The sequence below is a fragment of the Arachis duranensis genome, chromosome 1 (genome assembly GCF_000817695.3).
Source record: "Arachis duranensis cultivar V14167 chromosome 1, aradu.V14167.gnm2.J7QH, whole genome shotgun sequence".
Classification (NCBI taxonomy): Eukaryota; Viridiplantae; Streptophyta; class Magnoliopsida; order Fabales; family Fabaceae; genus Arachis; species Arachis duranensis.
In genome coordinates, this window is record NC_029772.3 from 35,133,300 (window position 1) to 35,140,275 (window position 6,976).

A 6,976-nucleotide genomic window follows, 5' to 3' on the forward strand; every position below is an offset into this window, starting at 1 on the left:
GAGTCAACATTTTGTTCCGAGCCAATATGGCATTCAGAGCATCAATTTCAAGAACTCCCTTCCTCTGAGGCATCCCATTACTCACAGAATTCCTCTTAGAAGTGTACATGAATTAGTTATTTGCAACCATGTCAATGAGTTCTTGAGCTTCTGCAGGCGTTTTCTTTAGGTGAATGGATCCACCTGCAGAATGGTCTAGTGACATCTTAGAGAACTCAGATAGACCATAATAGAATATATCCAAAATGGTCCACTCTAAAAGCATGTCAGAAGGACACCTTTTGGTCATCTGCTTGTATCTTTCCCAAGCTTCATAGAGGGATTCACCATCTTTTTGTTTGAAGGTTTGAACATCCACTCTAAGCTTGCTCAGCTTTTGAGGAGGAAAGAACTTAGCCAAGAAGACCGTGACCAGCTTATCCCAGGAGTCCAGGCTATCTTTAGGTTGTGAGTCCAACCATGTTCTATCTCTGTCTCTTTCAGCAAAAGGGAAAAGCATGAGCCTGTAGACTTCAGGATCTACTCCATTAGTCTTAACAGTCTCACAGATCTGCAAGAACTCAGTTAAAAACTGATAGAGATCTGATGCCAGGGCATCTAGGCCAGTTTCACTGACTTTTTCTTTACTGTTTTAAGGTAGTTTCATGCATTTTCTTAGTGAATAAGGCAAGTTTTGGATGAAAATACACTTACACCTTGATTCAAGAAACTATTGTGAATTTCACATGATTTCATGAGGATTTTGCTAGAATTGAATGATAAATTGATGATGCATAATCTCATGACTTTGACTAGAGCTTTGATGCACTTTATTTGCTTGATTTCAGGACAAAGGAAGCAAGGAAGAACCACGTTAGTACTCACGTTAATCTAGTTAACGTGACCACTAACGTGGAATGGTAAATAGCTTGCAACGTTAAGGAGAAAAGTGATCACCAATAACGCCCACGAAGCCATCATAAGCACACGTTAATTGCCACGTTAACTAAGTTAACGTGGTAGTTAACGTGGAGACAAAAGAAAGCTCCAACGTAGTGGTAAACGTGAACACCACTAACGTTCCAAGATTTGGCAATGATCCACGTTAAGAGTCACGTTAAGTTAGTTAACGTGAACTCTAACGTGGAAGAGAGGAACGATGCCAACGTTAGTGACACTCACCTTTGTCACTAACGTTGGATTAACTAGCATTGCCCACGTTAGTGGTCACATTAAGACCACTAACGTGAAAGTTAACGTAGAGCTGAGATTGATGAGCCAACGTTAGTGACACTCACCTTTGTCACTAACGTTGGAAGATGGCATTACTACCACGTTAGTGGCCACGTTAACTTAGTTAATGTGAGCTCTAACATGGAGAGTAGGGGCACTTTGAACGTTAGTGACAAAAGTAAGTGAGACTAACGCTCTCGAAGGTGAGTCATAGCCACGTTAAGAGCCACGTTAGTTACACTAACGTGAACTCTAACGTAGGGACAAAGGGCATAAGGCAACGTTAATGGGAAAGGTGAGTCCCAATAACGCTTGCGAAGGGTTATAAGCCAACGTTATTGGGAAAGGTGAGTCCCAATAACGCTAGCGAAGATTTACAAGGCAACGTTAGTAGTCACGTTATTGCCACTAACGTTGGAGTTAACATAGGCTATATGGGGTTGGAACGTTAGTGAAAATTGTGATTGCCACTAACGTTCTCGAATCCACAATGTCACTTAACGTTAACTTCACTAACGCCCATGCCTAATTCATACTTCTCTACAAGTTGGGCCCACAAAAGATTGGAACTGCTTCAACTTAAGATCCAAAGCCCACATCCAAGACTTGAAGAACTCACTAGAAGATCAAGAGGAGTAGTATATATAGGAGTAGTTTTGAACTATAGAGAAGCTGGGCACTTTGGAGAACTACTCTCTGTATATTTACTTTTCTGCACTTTTTGCTTGGATGTATTCTTTTCTGCCATTTTCCATTTCTAGAGCTATGAACAACTAAACCCCTTTCATTGGGTTAGGGAGCTCTGTTGTAATTTGATGGATCAATTATAGTTTTCATTCTCTTCTTCTTTCTTCTCTTTTGATTTACTAGAAAGCTTTCGATCTTAATTCAATTGGTTAATTGTATTGGAAAAGAAACTCTCCATAATTGGATCTCCTTTGAGCCTTGGAAAAGGGATGAGGAGATCATGGTAGAAATGCTTTCTCATGTTGGACCAAATTGGGGTCTGGGCGGATATAGTGACATGTAATCCTCCCAACACTTTGATTTGGAAATACATGTGGTATAATCAGTGACCATACTTCATCTCTTCCCATGAGCAATTAAATCAAGGAATTGGGCAATTGTTCAAGCTTAGAGAGATTGGATTACCAAGGAATTGGAATCTAATCACCTAAGATTGCCAAGGAGATCAATAGATGCATTAATTGAGGAAGAGATGAAAATGAACTTGATCTGGAGAATACAACATCTCATGAGCCCAATGAATTCCCCATTTCTGATCTTCCCCATTCTCTTTATTTTCTGTCATTTATTTTCATGCTCATTACCCCAAATTCCCATTTAAGATTCTGCACTTTAATTTCTGCTATTTACTTTTCCGTTATTTAATTTTCTGCAATTCTCAAACCGCACTCTGTTTAGCTCAGCTAGCATACTCTTCCAACTAAAGTTTCTTGACCAATCAATCCCTGCGGGATTCGACCTCACTCTATTGTGAGTTTTTACTTGACGACAAATTTGGTATACTTTCCGAAAGGAAAATTTGTTGAGAGACAAGTTTTCACACATCAAGTTTATGGCGCCGTTGCGGGGATTGATTTTGTATCAACAATGATTAAGTTAGAAGCTCACTAGATTGAGCATTTTTCTTTTTGTTTGTTTATTTTATTCAGTCATTTACCTTCAGTTTATTTAGTTTCTTCCTCACCCCCTATCCCTTCGTTATCTTCTTTTTCTTTGAATTTACTTACAATTCTACTCACTAACCCACTAACTGTTTGATATTTTGCATCACTCACACTAACAAACACTCTAACAAGGATAACCTCTTCATTTTATCTCTTGCTGCTTGTTTTGTTAGTTGTATGACAGGGAGAAGAGAGGGAACCTCAACTTCTTTCGATTCAGAACCTGAGAGAACCCTCTGAAGATTAAGGAGGGAAGCAAGAGGGAAAGGAGTTATTGGTGCTGAAAAAGAGGAAGAGTACTTTGAACCTAATATGGAAGAGAACTTGGAAAATAATCATGAAGAAGAAGAAGCTCACAACCATGCTAGATAAGGCCCTGCAAATCATGCTGGGCAAGAAAAGAGAGTTCTAGGCTCCTACATCAATCCAGATCTAGGAAACTGTGGAAGTAGCATCCAGAAACCTACCATACATGCCAACAACTTTGAAGTAAAACCCCAGCTCATCACCCTTGTTCAGAACAACTGCTCATTTGGAAGAAGTGCTCAAGAAGACCCCAATCAACATCTAACTACCTTCCTGAGAATTTATGACACTATGAAGTCTAATGGAGTCCACCCGGATGTCTATAGGCTACTGTTGTTCCCTTTTTCACTCAGGGACAATGCATCCAAGTAGCTCGAATCATTTCCAAAGGAGAGTTTGACAAATTGGGAAGATGTGGTGAATAAATTTTTGGCAAGATTCTACCCTCCTCAAAGAATTGACAGGCTGAGAACTGAGGTGCAGACTTTCAGGAAACAAGATGATGAGACTCTCTATGAGGCATGGGAGAGGTTCAAGGACTTAACAAGAAGATACCCACCAGATATGTTCAATGAATGGGTTCAACTTCACATTTTCTATGAAGGTCTTTCCTATGAGTCAAAGAAGGTTGTGGATCATTCATCAGGGGGTTCGCTAAACAAGAAGAAAACCATTGAAGAATCCATAGATGTCATTGAAACAGTAGCTAAGAATGACTACTTCTATGCCTCTGAAAGAAGTAACACTCGAGGAGTAATGGAGCTGAACCACATGGATGCATTGCTAGCTCAAAATAAGATGATCACCAAGCAGCTAGCAGATCTCACCAAGAATGTGGAGGAAAACTAAGTTACAGCAGTCATCACTTCATCACCAACTCAAGAAGGAGTGAATATAGGAGAAAAAAGTGACTGGAAACAAGCCAACTAAACTCACCTAGACAAATCCATGACCCATACTCCAAAACCTACAATTCTGGATGGAGAAATCACCCCAACTTTGGTTGGGGAAATCAACAAGATTAAGGTCAAGACCAGAGAAGCCACAACCTCAACTCAAACAACAATGCAACTCACCAACATACCTCACAGAGATCCTATCAACACCCACCTAACCCCAATCCATCATCACTAACGGAGGATAGACTTTCAAAGATTGAGACTCTACTTGAAGATTTATGCAGAGAAGTCCAAGACAACAAGGTGTTTAAGGAAGAAGTGCGAGCCAATATCAAAAACCAAGGAGAAAACATCAAGAGACTGGAGTCCCAAGTGGGGTATCTATCTCAACAAATTTCCAAACCTACTGAGGTATTTTCTAGTGATACGGAGAAGAATCCAAAAAGAGAAACAAAGAAAGTAAGGTGGGAAGAATGTAAGATGATCACCACAAGTGATGAGAGGAGTATGAATGAAATAGAACACCTCCAAGACAATCAAAAGAGAAATCAGGAAGAAAGGAGCCATGCACCTCAACCTACACACAAGGAAGAGCTGAAGAAGAAGGAGACACTTAACCCATATGCACCCTTTCCCCAAAGGCTTAAAGGTGGTGTAGCAGGGAGGATGTATTCAAGATTCCTCGATATGTTTGCGTCTCTTGATGTAAATATACCATTCATTAAAGCCCTGCAGCAAATGCCTTCCTACATAAAGTATATGAAGGAGCTGTTAGCCAGAAAGAGTTCATTGAAAGGTGGACAAACAATAAAGATGAATAGGGATTGTATTGCTCTCATTCAACCAGGGCCACCCACAAAGAAGAAGGATCCAGGGATTTTTCATATTCCCTATGCCATAGGAGAAACAATGATTGATAAAGGACTCTGTGACTTGGGAGCGAGCATCAACTTAATGCCTCTATCCCTCATGAAAAAGCTTCAAATCAATAAGCTAACACCCACAGATGTAATCATTAAGTTGGCTGACAAAACTCAAAAGCAGGTAATAGGAGTGGTTGAGAATGTGCTAGTGAAGGTTGGAAACTACTTCCTCCCCACAGACTTTGTTGTCTTGGAAATGGATGAGAACCCTATTTATCCCATCATTTTGGGAAGGCCATTCTTAGCCACAGCCAGAGCACTCATGGATGTGGAACAAGGAGAGCTAGTATTGAGAATATATGATGATCAGCTCACTTTCAATGTTTTCAACCTCTCACAAGAAGCAGACCATGATAACAAAGAGCTGATGGAGGAGCCAAACAAGGAAGCACAAGCACCACACATAAGGACTCCTATGGTTCACAACCAATGTGATCAAAAGGAGCAATAACCAAGTGCAATCCAAAAGGAACCATGATATGCCATAAACTTGATAGCTACGATTTTAGGAGATTGCACAATCGGCAAAAATTCCTTCCGGCAAGTGCACCGGTTATCGTCAAGTAAAAACTCACAATAGAGTGAGGTCGAATCCCACAAGGATTGGTTGAATGAGCAATTCGGATTAGAAGTTTGTTCTAGTTGAGCGGAATCAAGATTTAGATGAGAATTGCGGAATCTTAAATTGCATGAATTAAAGAGCGAGAAGTTAAAGTGCTGAAATTAAAAGGGGATGGGGGTGATTGCATGAATTTAATTGCAGAATGTAAAAAGAAAGTGTAGATCAGAAATGGGGAATTCATTGGGTTTCAGGAGATATTGAGATCTCCGAATCAAACATTTTTTATCCCTTCCTCAACCAATGCATTCATTGAATTTTGCTTGGCAATTGAGAAAGCTTCTCTAGCATGAATCCTCCATTCCTTTCCCAAGGTTCCGAAGGATTCCAATTATGGATAGTTTCTTTCCCAAGACAACTAACCAATGGAATTAGATCGAGAAGCTTTCTAACAAAATTCAAGAGAAAAGATTGAAGAAGAAGATAAAAACTATTATTGATTCATTGAATTACAATAGAGCTCCCCTAACCCAATGAAAGGGGTTTAGTGAGTCATAGCTCTGAATTCAATTACAAAAAGCATCAAAACTAAAAAAATGATAAAAAAATCCCGAAGTCCTTCCTAACTTAAATTCTATCCTATTTATACACTTTCTAAATTGAGCTTCTGTTGTGCTTCTTGGGCTTTGAGGCCTTTCCTTGATTTCCTTTTGCTTTGGGTTTATGATCCATAACCCTGATGAGGCTGCTGATCCAATGCTGTAACATTCATTGAGCCAACTTAGTGATAATCAAGTAATGACACATGACTCAACAATTGAAATTCCAGACTCATCAATTCTTCAGGCCCAATCCCATAAACCATGATATTCAATTGGGTTTCATACCAGAGTATGTTTAAGTTAATATTTGTGCTCAAATGCTAACTTAAACTGCAATATTTTTGGCCCAGAAACCTTTTCAATAGAGGCGTTTAAGTTGCAGTTTAAGCTTAAACTGCAACTTAAACGTTGGACACTCCTGGAGGTGATATAATTCAAGCACGTTTAAGCTTCAGTTTAAGGTTAAACTGAAGCTTAAACGTGGAAATTGATGCCAAGGCATCTTAGGCTAGTTTCACTAGCATTTTTCTGTTAGTTTTAGTTGTTTTGTGCATTTTCTTGAGCTTAAAGTAACCAAGAATGGTTGAATGAACAACAAAGTAATGAATCATCCAAACAGTGTAATTTTGATGCAAATTCCATGAGTTTTTAGTTATATTACTTGAATGCTATGAATGGAAGATTTCTCATGAAATTTTGCAAGACTTTGATGCAATTGTGTGGATGATTTCAGGGAAGAAGAGGCTAGGCAAGGAAGCAACAAAATCAATAAAGGAAGCTTGAA

The 6,976-nt window shown here is 39.3% G+C and overlaps 1 non-coding gene across 1 annotated transcript; it reads left to right on the top strand.

Annotated features, from left to right (window-relative positions):
• The first annotated feature begins 259 nt into the window (after positions 1-259).
• Positions 260-367, top strand: LOC127742862 (small nucleolar RNA R71). The gene has a single exon (XR_008004231.1). It is a non-coding gene; the product is annotated as a small nucleolar RNA R71 (small nucleolar RNA).
• The last annotated feature ends 6,609 nt before the right edge of the window (positions 368-6,976 follow it).